The 21,141-nt window shown below is 36.4% G+C and overlaps 1 protein-coding gene across 1 annotated transcript in view; it reads left to right on the top strand.

Moving 5' to 3' along the window:
* The window catches only part of LOC146402866 (uncharacterized), an 805,401-nt gene extending 802,741 nt beyond the window's left edge, over positions 1-2,660 (top strand). Inside the window, exon 11 of the mRNA XM_084965716.1 lies at positions 753-2,660. The gene's annotated coding sequence lies outside the window, so the exon portion shown is untranslated. The remainder of the gene's footprint in view (positions 1-752) is intronic.
* Positions 2,661-21,141: the final 18,481 nt, after the last annotated feature.

Raw genomic sequence — 21,141 nt, 5'->3', positions numbered from 1 at the left:
TCTGGCACCATGTCTGATAAATATTTGTGTGGGTTAAGTGTTGATAAATTTTAATTTTTTATAATAGATTTGTGTATATTTTATGGTAGCAAATGATAAGATAGACTAGTATCTACATATATTTTATGCATTCTTGACATCCTTTTTTCTTAATTTTTTTCAATGTTTCTAGGCTATGTAGTTTACCTACAAGTTTTTTCAAATTGTTGCAAATCTCAAAAAAAAAATCCCATTGTATTAACTGAAAAAAATTTGCATATAAGTGAACTTGTGTTGTTCAAACCCATGTTGTTCAAGGATCATGTGCAGTCCACACAATGCCTAGCACATGGCAGTCTCCCTGAAAATTTTACTTTTTGTCCTCTACATTGATAATGGATAAATGCCCTTCAATATGATCTTTTTAATGACCAGCTGCATACATTTATAGAAAAACTGGCTAGAAAAGTGGGTGAAAATTACAAGAAACAAACCTACTTGCCCCCAGTACCTATTGAAACAATACATTCAACCTCATTGCCAAAGTTGTCCAACCACTTAGTGAACAAATCAAAGACCTTTTGATATCCCTTGTCTTACTAGGAATAATGGCATTTTTCTTTTTTGGTAGTACAATGGTGTTTGGTATTTTTGTGAAGATACATCCAGTTCTACTGCTTGTGACAACCATAGAGCTTATATGACCACTGTATGTAGAATAGCTGACAACTGTGAATTCAGGATAACAATGAATTTGTCATGCTCTTTTTCAGTGACAAGTAGAAAAAACACTGCTCTATATTTTCAGCTTCCTGGTAAGTACATTTTGTATCTTCTTTCAAATATTTTCCAGTCATCCTGCCTGATGGATTGACAAGTTCAAAATCATTTTTTTTCACATGCAAAATTTTGCAAAACTTCACAACCTGGTTCAAGATAGAATGAAGTTCAAAAAAATAAAAGAATATGGGTAAAGGAAAATAATGTCTGCATCAGGACATGCTCCACCTATATTAAGAAGAAAAATGTTAAGGCCTTTCTCCACATAACATCAATCTTCCTTTATACCCACAAACATGTGCATTTTGTTAATGCAGTCAAGTAACAGATGCTACCAAGAGAGAATCTTAAAAACAAAGCATGCTCTTTTGCTTAGGAATAATCTATTAATACCAATCTAGTGACTACCCATTTTAATTAAAATAAAACAACCAATTTCTCTTTATAAATCTATGCAAGTCTGTTGCTATAGATATGACTAATTGAATTAGTATATCTATGTAGTGAGCCCCACCATTCTCAGTTGTGTTCAACCACATGTATCCTATTGTGAGTGTGGCATGTACAGGGATGGGGTATTGCATGAGAGAAATATTTACTCAGCACAAACTCTTTGCCAGGTATTGGGTCAGTCTTACTACATGAATGTTTAATCATTATAGGAACTGGAGAGGTATTTGTATTTGCTTTATATAAAGGAGGAACCTGACTCAAATAAATAGCCAAGCCAGGATTAAAATCCAGATCAAATCAACTTCAAAGGCCCTGCTTCTTCCATGATGTCACTTTATCAATGAAACTTGTCAGTGGTGATTCTATTCTTATACAATCCATGTCATAACTGAACAAGACAAGGAGTAGTCCCTGGGCAGGAAAAGAAGCTGCCCAAATAGATGGCAACTGCAGTCTATCCTGTCAAGTTGGCCTAGTTCATCTGCTTCCATATTATTTTCTAAGATTTCTTGAAGTCCATATATCTAAATTATAATTCAGATGTACATAATCAGAGACTTCAGTGGGGCAGAGCCTAGGCATTACAGTTTTAAAAGCTTAACAGGTGATTTAAATGTGGAATAAACTGTCTAATAAGTTTTTTCTATCTGCTGAAAGTCAAATTCTCAATTATTTTTTCAAAACCTACAAAGGCACTCTGTCAAAGGCTAATTTTTTTGCTACAAAGTCCTGCTAAGTACCAGGAAATTCATCTAGTGATTTCCTGAAATTTTCCAAGAGCATGGAAGGTGACCCTCGTTGACAAGAACTTGTCATAAGTGTACTTTAAATAAGAAAAGAATACATCAGTCTATAAAATACAGGCAAGAGAGAAGTAGTCACTTTCCTGGAGCTCATCAGAAAGCAAGGTGTGATTGGTCTGTTTTTTCTACTGGAAAGTAAAATGTACAACTTCATGGCCACACACTTTGACCACCTTTGGGCAGTGAAACTATTCTGTATATGATGGATATGTGTCATTTTACTTTTGCCCAAACCCATCAAATATACAGCATCTTGAATGAACCCTAATATAAACCATGACATTTAGCTGATATTGGTGTGTCAGTGTAGGTTCATCAGTTATAACATATGTACCACTGTGATGAGGATGTCAATAGTTGGGGAGCTTGTGCATATATGGGGATGATTATATGGAAACAGTCAATTTTCTAGTGAGCTTAAAACTCCCTTAAAACATAAAGTTTATTCTTTAAAAAACAGCACAAGCCATGTAATATAATACTATGTCAAAGTACCAAAATTATTCATTAGGTGTGAAATAATCAATACTGAATAATACCAATTTTTTAAAAATTTGGAACACCTTGAACTGGTAATAATTAATTTGTTTAGATCTATGATATACTAGAGGAAGTGTGTCATTAAATAATGGATTTTAAAACAAATTATTCCATTGTTTGCTTATTTCAATTGATGAATAAATATTGACAAATATACCAATTATAATTTGACTTCCCCAAAAGGACAAGTGATTGGAATATTCTTTTCTTTTATTTTCTTTTCTTTTTGTCTTTCTAGCACTGCATTTGCAGCATATGGAGGTTCCCAGGCTAGGGGTCAAATCAGAACCATAGCCACCAGCCTACTCCACAACAAGAACAAAGCCAGATCCAAGCCGCATCCTTGACCTACGCCACAGCTTACTGAAACGCCAAATCCTTAACCCACTGATTGAACCCATGTCCTCATGGATACTAGTTGGGTTCCTAACCTGCTGAGCCACAACCAGAATATTCTTTTTATTTATTTATTTATTTATTTTTCTTATTTTTTTCCCCCTATACAGCATGGGGACCAAGTTACACTTACATGTATACATTTTTTTTTCCACCCTTTGTTCTGTTGTGATATAAGTATCTAGACATAGTTCTCAATGCTACTCAGCAGGATCTCATTGTAAATCCATTCCAGGTTACATCCGATAACCCCAAGCTCCGATCCCTCCCACTCCCTCCCTCTCTCCCAGGGCGGCCACAAGTCTGTTCTCCAAGTCCATGATTTTCTTTCCTGTGGAAAGGTTCACTTGTGCTGTATATTAGGTTCCAGTTATAAGTGATATCATATGGTATTTGTCTTTGACTTTCTGACTCATTTCACTCAGTATGAGAGTCTCTAGTTTCATCCATGTTGCTGTAAATGGCATTAGGTCATTCTTTTTTATGGCTGAGTAGTATTCCATTGTGTATATATTCTAAACCACTAATTGGCAGTCTATAGTTTTCTCAAAAGTTGACAGAACACACCGTTGGTAAATGATCCATCAGAAATGACAAAATTGATCATCAGAAATGACAAAAATGAAGAGTATCCTTTACATTCCAGTTTTTTTTCTTTGGTTATAAATCCTTCATTGCATTACCATCTGTCTGATTATCAACAATCTCCTAGTAAGTCTTAAAATGTCTTAACATTGGCCATCAAAGTAAAGGAGCATATTATTGTGTGTGTGTGTTATAGTATGGGTTTACCACATTGTTCTTTGTGCCTTTGTGGGGTACAATTCTTATTTTTTCTGCCCCTCACGTATACCTAAGAACTAGTCTGGGACCATGCATATGGCTAACATGATGAGGTGGGCCAATTCCAAGACTTAACATAGTACATGGGCTAGCTGCTTAGCCTCTGTGTGCCTCAGTATACAGCTTGCTCAACATCCCTTGTGACAGTCAACAGTATCGAAGGAAAATAAAGTATGGATCAACATGACGGGTTGCCATACCACCAAAATCTTGCTGAACCATTTTATTAATATACGGTGATAGGAAGCAATGGGACTGAGAACTGACAAAACTGGTGACATTTGAATTTCACTTAATGGTAGGAGTGTTTTGAGAGTTTGAAAGGCCCTGTGATGATTTGAAGTTAACAAAGATCTTGTGTAATCAATATCTGTAGATGGGCTAAGGCAGTAGAGAATAAAGGTGCTTGAAAGAAATTTTCCATCTCTACAGGAATCCAGCAGCCCAAAGTAGATTATTATTTGAAAAAGGGCTTCAGAAGTAAAGATGTTGGGCTCCAGAACACCAGGATTAAAACTCAAAAAATGGAAGCTAAAGGGCTATTCCCTAAGTGGATAAGCAGCCATATTTATCTAAAGCTCAGAGAGTTTAAGCACATCTAACATGTTTTGAGAGTTTGTTTCCTTGGTGGAAAAGGGCATTTATTAATGGGCTATTGAGTGGTGTCATACAAATGTACTTAGTTTCAGCTTCTTTGGAATTTGCTCCAGTACCTAGAGAGATGGCTGATAGGAGAAAACTGAGGCTTAAAGCCTGGCTTTCTGATACTCTAGTAGGGGATATGGCGACATGATAAAATATTGAAGAAGTAAGGTCATCTTTTGAAGGCCCTAAATATGGAAGAGTTGGATGGCAGTAGACTTTTAAGAAGAATCAGACGCACAGGATACTTTAAGCAGTTTTGATCACCCTTATAAGCTAGAAGAATAGCAGTGACACTTCCAGCTGATGAAGAAGAATGATAAATATCACAGAAATGGTCGACAAAAAGGCTGTTTACCAAAGACACTGCCAGATAGTCAAGGGATATAGCTCTCATGTTTTCACTCAATTGAACTTGGAGCCAAATATCTTTTTCAAACTATTGCTATTATCGACATAATCCATAAATGGCATGTCTCAAGGATGCAAGAGCCACACAAATAAATACATCTAAAAAACAAGTCAGTGATGGACATGAGGGAGAAAGCATTTCCTTCTTCACCTCCAGTTTTAGTGAGACATAATTGACATATAGCCCTGAAAAAGTTCGAAGTATATAATTATAATTATTTGACTTACACTCATCATGAGATGATTATCACAATAAGATTAGTGGACATTCGTTCTCTCATACAGATAGAAAATCAAAGAAAAAATAAAACACTTTTTCTTATGGTATAGAAAACGCCTAGAATTTACTCTCTTAACAACTTTCATGTATAAAATAAAGCAGTGTTCATTATATTTATCATGTTGTACATTACATGCCTGGTAATTATTTATCTTTAATGGGAAGTTTGTATCTTTTGGCTACCTTCATCCAATTCCCTCACCATCAACTCCCACCTCTTGTAACCACAAATCTGATCTCTTTTTTTGCATCAGTTTTTTTTTTTTTGGAAGTATAATTGACCTACAACACTGTTATTTCCTGGTTCATGACGTAGAAATTTAATATTTCTATATGTTTCAAAATTGTCACTATTATATCTACTTGCCATCTCTTACCATACAAAGATTATGTATGCAGGCCAGGATTCCCAGGGCTAGTACAGGTTGCTAGGGGGTGAAACTGGATCCTGGGTTCAGGGAGTTGGAAAGATATATTTCTTTTTTTTTTTTTTTCCTTTTTAAGGTCACACCTGAGACATATGGAAGTTCCTGGCCTAGGGATTAAATTGGAGCTGCAGCTGCTGGCCTATGCCACAGTACAGCAACACAGGATCCAAGCTGTGTCTGCATTCTACCCCACAGCTTGCAGCAATGCTTGATCCTTAACCCACTGAGCGAGGTCAGGAATCAAACCCACATCCTCATGGATACTAGTAGGGTTCTTAACCAGCTGAGCCACAACAGGAACTCCCAAGAATGCATTTCTTAAAGAAAGAAATTAATAGTAACAGTACAGTTGAAAGAAAAAATAAAAATAAAATACATAGATCTCAGCAGTGCAGATTCATGAATTTGTAAATATAATAGTGTTTTGCTTAATTCTGACTGCAAAAGATAAAGATCAGCCAAACTGAGTTACAAATATTAGATCTAACATGTGGATCTGTCTCTGGCCCATATTAGTTTGGTTTCACAGGAATCTTGCCAAAACTATTTCCTTTGAAAAGGCACATAAAAACACTTCAGTCTTTTCTCCAAGGAGAAGTATAAGTCATCATTTGTTATGCTACAAGTTTTTGTGTCATATTCAACCAGAAGACAAAATGCCTTCTTTCAGAGATGGTGTCATAAAAAATTTTTTAGACAAACTAAAAAGAATGCCTCAGAAATGAAGACACCTAAAATGCATGTTTTGAGCATAAAATGCTTATTCTTGTAAAAAAAAAATGTCATATGAATGAGATAAAAATATCAAGAGAAAGTGTGTTTGTATCATAGGATTCTCCATGGAAATAGAACCAACAGGGTGTGTGTGTGTGTGTGTGTGTGTGTGTGTGTGTGTGAAAAGATTTATTTTAATGAATTGACTCATGATTATGGAGGCTGGCAAGTCAAAACTGAGAAAGTACCAGCAGGCTAGAGACCCAGGAAGAGTTGATAGCACAGTTCAAGTCCAAAGGACATTAAGCTGGAGAACCAGGAAAAACCAATGATGCAGTTTCTGGTAACATTCCTTCTTGCCTGGGGAGGTCAGCCTTTTTCTATTTAGGTCTTCAACTGATTGGATGAGGCCCACCCATCCAATGGAGAGCAATTTGCCTTACTGAAAGCCTAGTGATTTAAATGTTAATCTCATTCAAAAACACCCTTACAGAAACACCCAGAATAATCTTTGACCTCATTTTTGGGCACCAAGGTCAAGCTGAGGTGACATAAAATTAACCATCTCGGTATCTATATAATACCTTGATTTTAAAAATTCAAATTGCTTTCCAAAATCATAAACACATTGTTAGAGAAGTCCTCCACAATTTAAATTGTTTCACTGTCTGCTTACAATGACTCAGTAAATAATAAACTTGTCACACTCCCTACTAGTAATAGCATTTCAGGCATAGACATCTCTTGCACATTCTCAGTAGTCCATAAGTTAGCTCAAAATTTGCTTCAGAATATGTGTCTACTTAATAACCATAGAAAGGGGGTGAGAGTCCATTATTTCGCAAAAAGTTTCTCTTCCTCTAGATAATTTTACATTGAAAGCACCTGGAACATTTACTATTATTTGACACATACAAGACCAGTTGCTGAAAGAACAACTGATTGAGAATCCCAACTCGAAGGCAGTTGTACTTGGCACATTTTAGGCATTCAGTAAATAGGTATGGGATATATGAACAGAAATTATTTGTGAATAGCATGCATCCCTCCTTGCTTCTTGAGAGAACATAAGCCAAAAATATTGAAACTTTGATAAATTCCTTAATTTTTGAAAAATATTTCAGCCTGGGCTTTGGGTTTCTGATATTTCACTGAGTGGTACTCAAACCAATTTTTGGAATCTTTTTTTTTTTTTTTTTTTGTGGCCACTCATGTGGCATATGGAAGTTCCTGGGCCAGGCATCGAATCTGAGCCACATCTGTGACCTACACCATAGCTGTAGAACTCAGGATCTTTTAACCCACTGCACCAGAGCCAGGGATCAAACCCACACCTTAGCGACCACTGAAGTCAGATTCTTAATCCACTGTGCCACAGCAGGAACTGCTATTTTTGGAAATTTTTGAAATTCATCTCTTACTATGTACTTGCACCCAATTCTTAATGCAAGTGTATGCATTTTTATTTTGTTTATTATATATTACTTTCTTCTAACTTGTCTATATACTCTTACTAGCCTTTCTCTTTTATATATTTGTTTTTTTTTCTTTGCAGTATTTTAGGTTTAATATTGCCTTTCTCCATCTCCTGTGGTATTATTTAGTTCTTCTATAAGCATTTGAAATTAAGCAGTTTTCCAGCTTTTCAGTGATTTTAAACTCATTTGTTTTGCTATTTACATTAATCTATATCTCAAAAAGTTCTATATAAATATCTATCTCATGAATTTCCCTCTACAAAATGTCAAGTTAATCATAGATGTATAAGGATGATGATGACAGTGACAATGATGGCAAATGACTTGCAGGGTGGACTATCAGCATTTATTACAGCCTGCCCTTTCTTTTCTAATTTTAATATTATATATATTTTTTTTTTCTTTTGTCTTTTTGACATTTCTTGGGCCACTCCCACAGCATATGGAGGTTCCCAGGCTAGGGGTCGAATCAGAGCTGTAGCCCCCGGCCTACGCCAGAGCCACAGCAACGCAGGATCCGAGCCGCATCTGTGACCTACACCGCAGCTCACAGCAATGCCAGATCCTTAACCCACTGAGCAAGGCCAGGGATCGAACGCACAACCTCATGGTTCCTAGTCAGATTCATTAACCACTGAGCCACGATGGGAGCTCTGTAATTTTAATCTTATAGCAGCTCTCTACAAATTTTAGTAATTCACTTTTTGTTTTTATTCTATCTCAGACAAACAAAATGATACGTAGCAATAATTAGTAAGCCAAGAGTAAATACCTGACTCAGAGAAAACTTGTACAGGATGGTCAGTGACTTATGGAAATGATTGGCTCAATCTGATTTCTATTCCAGAAATTTGGAATCTATAAGATTGTTCATAGAATGTACTACTGTTGGGAGGTCAAGTTGAAGTTGGTGGCCACTCTCTGACTGTATGTGTATGTGTAAATTGATCAAGTGAGAATGCGGTGGGGGTTGTGGTACAGATAAATGCAAGCCAATTCGAGAGAGTGGCAGAGTACAGAGAGACCATGTCATGCCTGAGAGATGTAAAGCAACCTCTTATAATTTTCCACTTGAAAGTTCCAGTTCTAATTTTTCCACTCTAAGATCCATGAGATTGTTAAATGGCTATCTGTTCTTTAATACCAAAAGAATCTTAAGAGGTGCAAGAGGCTCTGCCTCAGAAAGAAGAATAATTATGGTCTTTCATACTACCATTTCCTTAAACATACATTCTGCCTAGCTATTCAACAATATTTATTCAGCATCTATAAAAACTTCCTCAGGAGCCATAATTACAAATAGAATACATTTCTGTATTTCTTCTTCATGAAATTGGATAATATCCATTGCCATTTCTTTCTTTCTATTTAGTAATAGAACCCCCAAGTTTTAGTATGCTATATGTCCAATAAAATTCTGTACCTCTCAGTGTCCCTTTATGCTAAATGGGGTTATGTGACTAGTTCTAGTGTTGAATGAAAGTTACATGTACAACTTCCAGGTTAGATATTTAAAGGGAAGAATCATGCTCTCTACTCCCATTTATCTTTTTCCCATTGGCTCAAATTGTAGCCATTATAATAGCAGTCATCTTAGACTATGATATAGTATGCACACTATGGTGATGGCAGTCTCTGATATTATGGACCCTCCATTTAAGATCTAGACTCTTTATACTTGTATGCTTGCATGAAATCAGTGTTATTTAACCCAGTGTTAGTTTGTCTTTGTTAGACGACCCAAAGAGATCTTTGAACAAAGATAGATGATGAGAAGGAGAGTCTTCTAATAGGAGGAAGGAAAAGCATCTGATGTAATCATATGAAATAAAATGGTTTAGTTTTGGAATTTTTTAGCAAGGGCTTATTTCCCCCAAATGTAAGAAACAGACAAAAAAGGTGAGAAATTGCACAAATTTATGTGTTCTCAAATCAGAAAAATTAAGTAAATAAACAATAAAATGAATGTTTCCCCAAGAATTGCTAAGGTAATGGTTAAGGTTGTGTGCATACTCACTCCTCCTGATTTCCCCCCAAAGGAGGGCTCTTTATCTCCAGTAATTCCATTAGGTGAATAGCATTGTATGCAAATGATGTAAATTAGAAGTAGACCAAGCCATACATTGCCTAATTAGCACCATGTTAGAGTAAGTAGGTCTAGGTATATGCTGTTGTATTTTGTTTTGTTTTGTCTTGTTTTTATTACTCAATGAATTTATTACATTTATAGTCGTACAATGATCATCACAATCCAATTTTATAGGATTTCCATCCCACAACCCCAGCGCATTCCCTCACCTCCTTTGGAAACCCTAAGTTTTACAAAGTCTGTGAGTCAGTATCTGTTCTGCAAAGAAGCTCATTCTGTCCTTTTCTCAGATTCCACATATCAGTGAAAGCTTTGATGTTGGTGTCTCATTGTCTCACTGACTTCACTGAGCATGATAATTTCTAGGTCCATCCATGTTGCTAAAAAATGCTGGTATTTTGTTCCTTTCAATGGCTGAGTAATATTCCATTGTGTATATGCATCACATCTTCTTGATACACTCCTCTGTTGATGGGCATTTAGGTTGTTTCCATGTCTTGGCTATTGCAAATAGTGCTGTAGTGAATATCAGAGATCATGTGTCTTTTTGAGTCATGGTTTTCTCTGGATAGATGCCCAGGAGTGGGATTGCTGGATCCAATGGTAGTTCTATTTTTAGTTTTCTGAGGAATCTCCATACTGCTTTCCACAGTGGTTGCACCAATTTACAATCCCACCAACAGTGTAATAAGGATTCCTTTTTCTCCACCCCCTCTCCAGCACTCTTTGTTTGTAGACTTTTTGATGAAGGCCATTCTGGCTGGTGTAAGGTGGTACCTCGGAGTGGTTTTGATTTGCATTCTCTAATAATGAGTGATGTTGAACATCTTTTCATGTGTTTTTTGGCCATCCATATGTCTTCTTTGGAGAATTGTCTGTTTAGATCTTCTGCCCATTTTTTGATGGGGTTGTTTATCTTTTGGGTATTGAGCTGTAGAAGGTGTTTATAAATCTTGGAGGTTAATCCCTTGTCAGTCGATTCATTTGCAACCATGTTCTCCCACTCTGTGGGTTGTCTTTTCATTTTGTTTAGAGTTTCCTTTCCTGTGCAGAAACTTTTAAGTTTAATTAGGTCGCATTTGTTTATTTTTGGTTTTACTGTCATGACTAAGAGGCAGATCTAAGAAGATGCCGTTTGTGTCAGAGAGTGTTTGGCCTATGTTTTTCTCTAAGAGTTTTATAGTGTCTGGTCTCATATCTAGGTCTTTAATCCATTTTGAGTTCATTTTTGTGTATGGTGTTAGGGAGTGTTCTAATTTCCTTCTTTTCCATGTGGCTGTCCAGTTTTCCCAGCACCACTTATTGAACAGGCTGTCTTTTCTCCATTGTATACTCTTGCCTCCTTTGTCATAGATAGGTTGGCTGTAGGTGTGTGGGTTGAATTCTGGGCTTTCTATCCTGTTCCACTGATCTATATTTCTGACTTTGTACCAGTACCATATGGTTTTTATGACTGTTGCTTTGTAGTATAGCCTGAAGTCTGGACTATAGTCTGGAGCCTGATTCCTCCAGCTCCATTTTTCTTTTTCAGGATATCTTTGGCTATTCTGGGTCTTTGGTGCTTCCAAACAAACTTTAAAATATCTTGTTCGAGAACTGTGAAAAATGTCCTCAGTAATTTGATTGGGATGGCATTGAATCTCTAGATCGCCTTGGGTTGTATAGTGATTTTGATGATATTGACTCTTCCAATCCAGGAGCATGGTATGTCTTTCCATCTATTTGTGTCATCTTTGATTTCTTTCATCAGTGTCTTATAGTTTTCAGAGTACAAGTCTTTTGTCTCTTTAGGTAGGTTTACTGCTAGGTATTTTATTCTTTTGGATGTGATGGTAAACAGGATTGCTTCCCTAATTTCTTTCTGATCTTTCATTGTTAGTATATAGAAATGCCATCGATTTCTGTGTATTAATTTTGTATCCTGTGACTTTACCAAATTCATGGACGAGCTCTAACAGTTTTCTGGTAGTCTTTAGGATTCTCTAGGTATAGTATCATGTCATCTGCAAATAATAATAGTTTTACTTCTTCCTTTCCAATTTAGATTCCTTTTATCTTTTTTTTTTCAGATTCTTCACTTCTTTTTTTGATTTTTTTTTCATTACTGAAATGAATTTATCACATCTGTAATTGTAACCTTTTATCTCTTTTACTTCTCTTATTACTATGGTTTGGACTTCCAAAATTATGTTGAATAGTAGTGGTGAGAGAGGACATCCTTGTCTTGTTCCTGATCTCAGCAGGAATTCTTTCAGCTTTTCACCATTGAGAATGATGTTAGCTGTGGGTTTGTCATATATGGCCTTTATCATGTTGAGGTAGGTACCCTCTGTGCCCACTTTCTGAAGGGTTTTATGAGAAATGGGTGTTGGATTTTATCAAAGGCTTTTTCTACATTAATGAGAGGATCATTTGATTTTTATTCTTCAGTTGCTTAATGTGGTATATCGCACCAGTCGATCTGCTGATATTGAAGAACCGTTGCTTCCCTGGGATAAATCCCACTTGATCATGATGTACAATCCTTTTAATGTATTTTTGGATGTGGTTTGCTAGTATTTTGTTGAGGATTTTTGCATCTATGTTCATCGGTGAAATTGGCCTGTAGTTTTCTTTTTTTGTGGTTTTGGTGTCAGGGTGGTGGTGGCCTCATAGAATGAGTTTGGGAGTATCCTTTCCTCTGCAATTTTTTGAAATAGTTTCAGAAGGATAGGTATGAGCTCCTCTCTAAATCTTTGATAGAATTTGCCTGTGAAGCCATCTGGTCCTGGACTTTTGTTTGTTGGAAGTTTTTCAATCACAGTTTCAATTTCAGTACTTGTGATTGGTCCATTCATTTATTCTATTTCATCTTGGTTTAGTCTTGGAAGACTGTACTGCTATAAGAATTTGTCCATTTCTTCTGGGTTTTCCTTTATTGGTGTATAGTTGCATAGAGTAGTCGCTTATGATCCTTTGTATTTCTGTGATGTCCATTGTTACTTCTCCTTTTTCATTTCTAATTTTATTTATTTGTCTTCTACTTTTTTTCTTTATATGTCTGGCTAAGAGTTTATCAATTTTGTTGATCTTTTCAAAGAACCAGCTTTTAGTTTCACTAATCTTTTCTAGGGTTTTCTTTGTTTCTATTTCATTGATTTCTGCTGTGATCTTTTTTTTTTTTTTTTGGTCTTTTGGGTCTTTTTGGCATTTCTTGGGCTGCTCTCATGACATATGGAGGTTCCCAGGCTGGGGGTCTAATCGGAGCTGTAGACACCGGCCTACGCGAGAGCCACAGCAATGCAGGATCCGAGCCCCATCTACAACCTTCACCACAGCTCATGGCAACAACAAATCCTTAACCCACTGAGCAAGGCCAGGGATCAAACCTGCAACCTTATGGTTCCTAGTTGGATTCATTAACCACTGTGCCACAACAGGAACTCCCTCTCGTGTGATCTTTATGATTTCTCTCCATCTACTAACTTTAGGTCTTGTCTGTTCTTCTCTCTTGAGCTGCATTAGATTTAAATTTAGCTTGTGTATTTGAGCTTTTTCTTGATTCCTGAGGTGGGCTTTTATTGCTATAAACTTTCCTCTTAGAATGGCTTTTGCTGCATCCCATAGGTTTTGGAGTGTCATATCTTTGTTGTCATTTGCTTCTAGGTATTTTTTAATTTCTTCTTTGATTTCTTCAGTGATCCATTGATTGTTACATAGCATGTTGTTTAGTGTCCACGTCTTTGTGTTTTCTGCATTTTTTTCTTGTTGATTTCTAGTCATATAGCATTGTGGATGGAAAAGATCTTTGATGTGATTTCAATTTTCTTAATGTTGTGGAGGCTTGACTGTAGCCCAGGATGGGATCAATCTTAGAGAATGTTCCATGTGCACTTGAGAAGAATGTGTATTCTGTTGCTTTTGGATGGAATGTCCTATGAATATCTATTAAGTCCATCTGGTCTAATGCTTCATTCAGGGCCTGTGTTTCCTTATTGATTTTGGATTTGTTTTTGTTGCTCTTTTTTCTTCCATTCCTCTCTTGTTCTCTCCTCTTGTGGTTTGATGACTATCTTTAGTGTTGTATATGAGTTGATTTCTCTTATTTGTGTATCAATTATAGGTTGTTGGTTTTCAGTTCCTCTGAAGTGTTGATATAAGGGTCTGTATATATATATATGAGATTGTTTTAAGTTGTTGGTTTCTTAATTGCAAGTGCATCTCCAGTGTCCTGCATTTGTACCCTTCTCTTCTCACAGTTTCTGTTTTTGGTGGCATAATTGTGCATGGATGATTTTGTATCTATACCTTTACTGGTGAGCCTTGTCATTTGTGATATTTTTGTTTCCTGTTGTGGCCTTTTCTTTTTTGACTAGAGAAGTTCTTTTAGTATTTGTTGTAAAGCTGGTTTAGTGCTGCCGAATCCCCTTAGCTTTTGCTTATCTGCAAAGTTTTTGATTTCTTCTTCAAATCTGAGTGAGAGCCTTGCTGAGTGAATTAATCTTGGTTGGAGGTTTTTTCCTTTCATCATGTTAAGTATATCATGCCACTCCCTTCTGGCCTGCAGAGTTTCTGCTGAAAAATCTGCTGACAACTTTATTGGGGTTCCCTTGTATATCATTTGTTTCTTTTCCCTAGCTGCTTTCAATATTTTCTCTTTGTCTTTAATTTTCATCAGTTTGATTAATATGTGTCTCGGGGTGTTCCTCTTTGGGTTTATTTTGTATGGTACTTGTTGTGCTTCCTGGATTTGAGTGAGTGGTTCCTTTCCCATATTAGGGAATGTTTCAGCTGTTATCTCTTTGAATATTTTTTCTGTCCCTTTCTCTCTCTCTTCTCCTTCTGACACCCCTATAATACAGATGTTGGTGCATTTAACATTGTCCCAGAGTTCTTGACACTCTCTTCATTTGTTTTCAATCTTTTTTCTCTTTTCTGTTCTGCATCTGTGATTTCCACTAATCTGTCCTCCACCTCGCTGATTCATTCTTCTGCCTCTTGTATTCTGCTGTTGGCTGCTTCTAGTGAATTTTTTATTTCAGTTACTGTATTTTGCATCTCTTCTTGTTTAAGTTTTATGTCTTGTATCTCTTTGGTCAGTGTTTCCCGTTAATTATCCATCTTTGCCTCTAGTTTATTTCCAATGTCTTGCATCATCTTCACCATCAACAGTCTAGTCTTTTTCCTGGAGGCTGAGAATCTCCTGATCACTTAGTTGATTTTCTGGGGTTTTTTTCTTTCTTCCTCACCTGAGTTATAGTTCTCTGTCTTTTCATTTTTATAGATTTTCGGTGTGGTGACCTTTTTACAGATAATAGGGTTGTAGCCTCTCTTACTTCTGGTGTCTGCCCCCCTTGTGGCTGACATTGGTCCAGGGGCTTGCTGTAGGCTTCCTGATGGGAGGGACTGGTGCCTGCCCACTGGTAGGTGGAGCTGATTCCTATCCCTCTGGTGGGTGGAGCTTTGTCTCTGGATGGGATTAGAGGTGGGGCTGCGTGCCTGGGGGTCTTTAGGCAGCCTTTTTACTGATGGTTAGGGCTGTGATCTCACCTGGATTGTTGTTTGACTGGGGGCCTCTGAGTGCTGATGGATGGGGCCAGATTTTCCCAAAATGGCCACCTCCAGAGAAAGGCACAGCTGCTGAATATTCCCTAGAGCTTTGTTTCCACTGTCCTTCCCCCACAACAAGCCACATTCAACCCCTGTTTTCCCAGGAGGTCCTTCAAGAACCACAGTCAGGTTTGACCCAGATTCCTATGGAGACTTTGCTTTGCCCTGGGACCCAGTGCACGCAAAAGTCTGTGTGCACCTTTTAAGACTGGAGTCTCCATTTCTCCCAGTCCTGTGGAGCTCCTGCACATAAGCCTCACTGACCTTCAATGCCAGATGCTCTCAGGCTCTTTTTCTCAGTGTCAGATCCCCACACGTGAGGGTTTGATGTGGGGCTCAGAACTCTCACTCCTGTAGGTAAGTCTCTGTGAACCAATTACTTTCCAGTCTCTAGGGCTTCCCACCCAGGAGGTATGGGGTTGTTTATATCACAAAATTGCCCCTCCTACCTCTTGATGTGGCCTTCTCTTTGTCTTCTGGAGTAGGATATCTTTTTTGTGCATCAACAAAAACTCAGCACATGAGTGAAAAAATTTTAATTGTATCACCAATGCTAAATATGAACCTGTGCTTGAAAAATATTTTTTTAATGGCATACCTGTTTTCTCCTATGACTTTGCCAAAAGTTAGTATGTTTAATAAGTATGTGGTTGCATACCCACCTATCACCAGTTCTACTATTGGTATTACTGTCTTGAAGAACACTTTATCTGGAAATGATGAACAATGTAAGCTGAAGAATGATTGTAGAAACTTGATGCTTAGATTGTTCCCACAAACTTACCACTGTCATCCAGGGGGTACTGGAATGGCCCAGAGGAAGCAGAGGGAGTGAGACAGAGAGACAAAAAAATCTTAATAGTTTGGTAAAGAAACCTTAATGGTTAATAAATATTCCAAAGACAAACATCCTGAAACCACATCTGTAATAAGCATAAAATGTTTTCATTTTGATGATGCTAGGACTGACTGTCCTCTCCACAAATATGAATAATGTGATTAGATTATATTAATAATCATATCAAATATGATTAATTAGATCTAGAGTAGAGTCTTGATTTAATCAGATGTGTTAAATGTACTTCTTCTTATCAAACATTGGTTTTAATTTTTTGTATGACAATAATGACTAATTTTAGAATCATATTTGTGTTTTGATAGCTATCATTATTTATCAATATTTATAAAAGACTATAAATGGATTTCTAAGGACAGTGAGAAATAAAGTAAATAATGGGCAGACCACATTTACAAACATCAAGATAATAAAAGCTTCTTATCTTGCAAGACTCAGATATTATTTACTCTAGGAAGCCATCTCAGAATTCTTAACCTTAAGTCTAGTTTTGTTACTCCTCCTCTGTACACCAAAGGCCCAAATATCACCCCATTATAGTACTTTTGTGAATTCATTTATTTTTTTTTTGTATGGTAAACTCTGGTAATAGAAACATATATTTGTTGAACATGCCACGTTCCTTTATTGATTGTGGCACAACAAATGACTCCAAAACTTTGTGGCTTAAAACAGTAATCATTTATTTTGTTCACAAATCTGCCATTCAGACAGGACTTAGCATGGAAGATTTCTCTTTGTTCTACACAGTAGCAGTAGGGTGGCTGAACTAGAACTAGAAAATCTATTTCCAAGATGGCTTCACTGAATGGCTGGCATATTAGTTATCCATTACTGCATGGCAATTTAACTCAAATTTAGCAAATTTGAAAGAAAATAAACTTTTTTTACACAGTTTCTCTGGATCAGAATTTGAAGATCATCTGAGTGGTTCTGCTCAGGGTCTTTCATGACACTGCAGCCAAGACTGACTAGGACAGCGGTCATGTGAAGCTTGACTGAGGTTGTTGAATCTGCTTCCAAAGGGTTCACTCGGATAGATAATGATTTGGTCCTAGCTATTGGCAGAAGACCTCCATTCCTCACCTGTAGATCTCTCCATAGAACTACTTCAGTGACTTTAGAACATGGCAGATGGCTTTCACCCAAGTGGTTCAAGTGAGAGCAAAACAGGGGTTGTATTTGTTTTGTCACTTAGCTTAAGAGATCACACACTGTTGTCTTTGTGGTATATTGGTCACACAGTTCAGCTTTATTTAGTGTTAGAGGGGACTACCCAAGGTCATGAATACCAGAAGCCAGAAATCATTGTGGACCACTTTAAGGGCTGACTACCACAGCTGATGCATTGCTATTAACTGTTACCTCTGCTTCCAATAGGACTGGGTTTTCTCTCAGCATGATGACTAAGTCTCAAAAGAAAGAACATGTAGAGTTCCTGCTATGGCTCAGCAGTAATAAATCTGATTAGTATCCATGAGGACATGGGTTCAATCCCTGGCTTCACTCAGTGGCTTAAGATCCAGCATTGCAGTGAGCTGCAGTGTAGTTTCCTGAAGGGGCTCAGATCTGATCTGGCATTGCTGTGGCTGTGGCTGTGGCCAGCAATTACAAATCTGATTCTGCCCCTTGCCTAGGAACTTCCATATGCCATGAATTTGGCCCTAAAAAAGCGGAAAAAAAAAAAAAGAAAGAAAGAAAGAAAAAGAAAAGAAAGAAGATGTAGATAATCAAGATACAGGCAGTGGCAAATGGCACAATGGTTGGGTCAGTTTGTGGATATGTATTCAGAAATTGGAGCAACTCATACCTACTTTATTCTACCAATAGAAGCAGTTATTTTATCTCACACAGACTACTCGATAGGAAGAATATAAAAGATTTTTGTGGTTATCTTTAATTGCTGACATGATTTTCTTTTTTTTTTTCTACAATCATGGCTACTCAACTTAGCACAATGTTTGGAATTCAATAGGCATTCACTATTGATTAGTACAGGTATATACCACTATCATTTTAGAATTTAGATTTATATATATTAGCATATTCACAAATTACAGCTTTTTAATGTCCCCATTAAAATATTCATTTTATTATTTAAGATTAGCCATTTAGCATTGCTCTTTCAAAAAGAAAAAATCAAATTATGAAAATTACTTTTTCAAAATAGCTTTGTAAAAATTATTCTTCAGTAGAACCTCAGACAATTAAAAGCAATTAAATATGACAGTATTTTTATTATTTGATGTTGAATTAGTAGATAGCAAATATCACAGCTATTAAGGAGTGGAATTCATAGAATTTCTTTCAAAGACATTAAGGTCTTATATAATGTAGAAATCAGAGGAAAGTTAACAGGAAAGGTGCGTGAAGCTTTTGAGTAACTTATTACATATGGTTTACTCATAACCAGCTCCAAATGGAATGTGTAACTCTAAACAGTTGAGGGTGAGGTATTACTATACAAAGATACACCCAAATTGGTTTCAGTAAGACTTCTTTAGTTAAAGGTGACACTTGAGATGTTAATGTCTATGTTGTTTACACTTTTTAGCAAAAACTGACTGTATTTTCTGAAAGATAGAAAAATAAAATTACAATCCTGCTGAGTCCAGTTTCACATTTAGATCATTCCTTTCAACCAAATTATAAAGGTTTTATAAAACTAAGGCAGACATTTAATTGCTATTGCAAGAGCAGCGCCATTCCAATATAACATTCAGTAACACATATTATCAATCAAATTGAATTTTTAAGACTGCTTTGTATAGAATACACACTCAATTATATACTCCGTGTCATGAATAGTTTTCTAAGGACCTTAATCCATATTGGCTTTGACTCTGTTCCCTAGGGTTCTTTGCAGCATTAAATCTGGAGTGAGAAATTGTAATGAATAGATAAACAGTTCAGTACAGTATCTAAGAATAGTATGCAAACCATAGCCCAGACTGGCTTTTGTTGCTGTTTAACAGCTAAGCACAAACTGAAGCAACTTGACTGTAACCTGAATAATCAGAAAAAAAAAACTTAGCATTAATTTTCACCTTGAGTAATTATGCTGAAGTTTTATTATCAAAGAAATTGTCCATAAAGTGTTCACTTTCATTAGCACTTCTCCTAGGAAATTATTTTGAAAACAGAGCAAATTCTATAATACTTCTTATATTAAATGCTGTACACCATGAAGGTAACTCAGACAGGTTGATTTGCATTAGCAACAACGACAAAAACAAAAACTTCAACCTAAAATATGAGAAGAAGTTTTATTTCAAGAAGCTCCAGGAAGATGATTCTAGTTACAGGGAAAGAAAGGTGCAGAGCCTCAGAAAGAAAGAGCTTGGCATATACCAAGGACTATCAGAAAGTACATGTGGCTGAAGTGTAAAAGTGAAGCAAAAGGAAGAGTGAGACCATGTAAGTTTGGAGGATAGGCAAGCAACAGTGCATATCTGTAGGTAGACAGTGTATGCTATGATAATTTTAAATGGACTTCTTTCCAAGGACAATGGAAGGATATGGAAGACTGTTAAGTTAGAAAATATTTTTATCATATGATGGTTTAGTGAAGAGATTGTAAATGTTCAAAGTGAAACTATAGGGACAAGCTTGGAGATAATTCATACTGGAGATAGATGATGGTTGCTTGCACTAAGGTAGAAGCAATGATGATGGAGTGGAGCAGACATATTTGAAATACATTATGTAGAACCAGTTGAACTGGGGGTGGATTGGATATGCAATCTACAAGAGATGGAAATAATTAGAAAGACTATCAGGTTTCTGAATTGGGCATCTATTCCATTTTAAAGCCATTTAGTGATATGGGAGAGGACTAGGGGGAGAAAATTGGGGAAAACTCAATAGTTCTTTTTGGGTATGTTAATTCTAAAATGCTTATAAAATATGTGAGGGATAAAGTCAATATTCCTTAGTTATAAAAGTAAAACAGAAAAAAAAATGTTGGTACTGTGGATATGAGAGTGAACAACATAAAGAGGATTTTCAAAGTAATAGGAATGAAGGAGCACTGTTTGGAGATGACATAATACTATACCTAGAACATCCTAAAGACACTACCAGAAAACTATTAGAGCTCATCAATGAATTTGGTAAAGTTGCATGATACAAAATTAAACACATAAATCAATTTCATTTCTACATACTAACAATGAAAGATCAGAAAGAGAAATTAGGGAAACTATACCATTTATCATCACATCAAAAAGAATAAAATACCTAGGAATAAATGCCCCTAAAGAGACAAAATCCTGTACTCTGAAAATATAAGATGCTGATGAAAGAAATCAAAGATGACCCAGATAGATGGGAAAATATACCATGCTCTTGGATTGGAAGAATCAATATAGTAAAAATGACAGTACAACTTAAGGCAATCTACATTTTCAATGCAATCCCTATCAAATTACCAATGACATTCTTTACAGAATTAGAACAAACTATTTTAAAATTTGTGTGGAAATATAAAATAACCTGAATAGCCAAAGCTATATTGAAAAGAAAAAATGGAACTGGAGGAAAGAGGCTCCCTTAGTTAGGACAATACTACAAAGCTGCAATTATCAAAACAGTATGGTACTGGCACAAAAACAGAAATAGAGATCAATGGAACAGGATAAAAAGCCTGGAAATAAACCCAAGCACCTATGGTCAACTTATCTGTGACAAATGAGCCAAGAACACACAGTGGAGGAAAGATAATCTCTTTTATAAGTGGTACCAGGAAAACTGGACAGCTGAATGTAAAAGAATGAAATTAAAACATTGTCTAACATCATACACAAAAATAAACTCAAAACGGATTAAAGACCTAAATGTAAGGCCAAATGCTATAAAACT

The sequence above is a fragment of the Sus scrofa genome, chromosome 6 (genome assembly GCF_054392235.1).
Source record: "Sus scrofa isolate SSC_HxYL_T2T_F1_AM1 chromosome 6, Sscrofa_HxYL_maternal_Yorkshire_Landrace_v2.0, whole genome shotgun sequence".
In the NCBI taxonomy this organism is placed as follows: domain Eukaryota; kingdom Metazoa; phylum Chordata; class Mammalia; order Artiodactyla; family Suidae; genus Sus; species Sus scrofa.
Note: the sequence above shows the minus strand (reverse complement) of the source record. Positions and strands in the feature narration are given on the sequence as shown.